Source organism: Colobus angolensis, unplaced genomic scaffold, assembly GCF_000951035.1.
Source record: "Colobus angolensis palliatus isolate OR3802 unplaced genomic scaffold, Cang.pa_1.0 Scaffold1, whole genome shotgun sequence".
NCBI classification, from domain to species: domain Eukaryota; kingdom Metazoa; phylum Chordata; class Mammalia; order Primates; family Cercopithecidae; genus Colobus; species Colobus angolensis.
The window spans coordinates 13,379,065-13,380,536 of NW_012110918.1; the positions used below are offsets into that span (position 1 = coordinate 13,379,065).

Consider the following 1,472-nt stretch of genomic DNA (forward strand, 5'->3'; position numbering starts at 1 on the left):
TGCCTAAGTTGTTAATGAGGGTGATGAAGGAGACCCATAGGGTATGAGGGAAGACCAGAGTGGAATTCACCCTCACCACCTCCTTCCATTCTATCACCTCCTCCATTCCCATCACCTCCTCCATTCCCATCATCTCCATCCTCATCACCTCCTCCATCCCCATCATCTCCTCCATTCTATCACCTCCTCCATTCCCATCACCTCCTCCATTCCCATCACCTCCCCACCTCCTTCATCCTCATCACATCCTCCATCCCCATCATCTCCCCACCTCCTCCATCCCCACCATCTCCTCCACCTCTACATCCTGAGCCACTTCCCCTCAGCTTCATTTCCTGAAACAGCCCTCCTCACCCTCTCCAGCTTCCTTTCCTTGACCTTACCATGCTCCTTTCTGGAAGACACCACTCCAAACCATCTCCTTGGAAAATCTACTTCAGCCCCAGTGCCTGTCCCTACCACACCCAACATTCCTGTCTGGGAAAGCGTTCCTCTTTATCCAGAACATGAGTTCCTGACCCTCAGATAAGGGCCAGTGCAGCCAGGGAGGAAGCATTAGTGCTGCCAGGTGGAAAGTGGAAAGTACCTGGATCCACACCCCAGCAGCGCTTATGGGGCCAGGCCTGGTGCTGGTTCTTTCTCAGTCCTTGATGCCACCTTGAAAGGTGGGGATTGTCCTCCCATTTGGCCATGAAGAGCTGAAGCAGAAAGGTACAGTTGCCCATCTGTGCTCACGGGTCACTGAGTCGCTGCGTCCCCAGAGGCCCCTGGACAGGGTTGATGCCTCTGCAGGTGCCCACACAGGGGCTTTCTCCTTCACTTGGCCACACTCCTCAGCCTTTGATCTGAAACAATGAAAGCCCCTGAGTAACTGGTCCTTCCCAAGCCAGTGTGTGGCCCACAGCAAGGAGCTGCCTGTCCTGAGTTCAGGGGGTTTCTTTGGCTTACGTGGATACTGTACGTAAATGTTGGCAGAGCCGCGTGAGCCTCGGCCTGCAAACTCAGGATGGCACCAAGCTCATTGCCTTGGCATCTTCCAGGTGGACCCTCAGCCTGCTGAGTGGACAGAAAACCATCTGACATTTAGAGTTCCTGCTCCCAACTCCCCCCAACAGCTGTCACCACCACCGTGGTTGTGCAAAGGTCCCAGGCCTTTCAGAGTGGGCCCTGATCACTGTCCATCCTGGCGGGGTCCGCTGAAACAAACATGGTCACAATCTCATGGTACCTTCTGCCTCGTGGCTCTGTGTCCACACTGGAGAGACTAGGACCCAATCCTGGGCCCCCTCCCATGGGCACCATATGGCTATTCCCCTCAGAGATGCACCAGGCCAGCACCACTGCCCTCAAGACCACCCTCCAACTTCTCCTCGGCTTGGGACTCCCGTTTCTCTCCTTGTCAAGGCACCCTGATATGGTTTGGCTCTGTTCCCACCCAAATCTCATCTCGATTTATAATCCCCACGTGTCAA

At 55.0% G+C, this 1,472-nt stretch overlaps 1 long non-coding RNA gene across 1 annotated transcript; it reads right to left on the reverse strand.

Annotated features, from left to right (window-relative positions):
- Nucleotides 1-476: 476 nt before the first annotated feature.
- Nucleotides 477-1,097, reverse strand: LOC105519618. The gene is made up of 2 exons (XR_001003002.1): nucleotides 949-1,097; nucleotides 477-845 (listed from the first exon to the last, which is right to left on the reverse strand). It is a non-coding gene; the product is annotated as an uncharacterized LOC105519618 (long non-coding RNA).
- Between the last annotated feature and the right edge of the window lie 375 nt (nucleotides 1,098-1,472).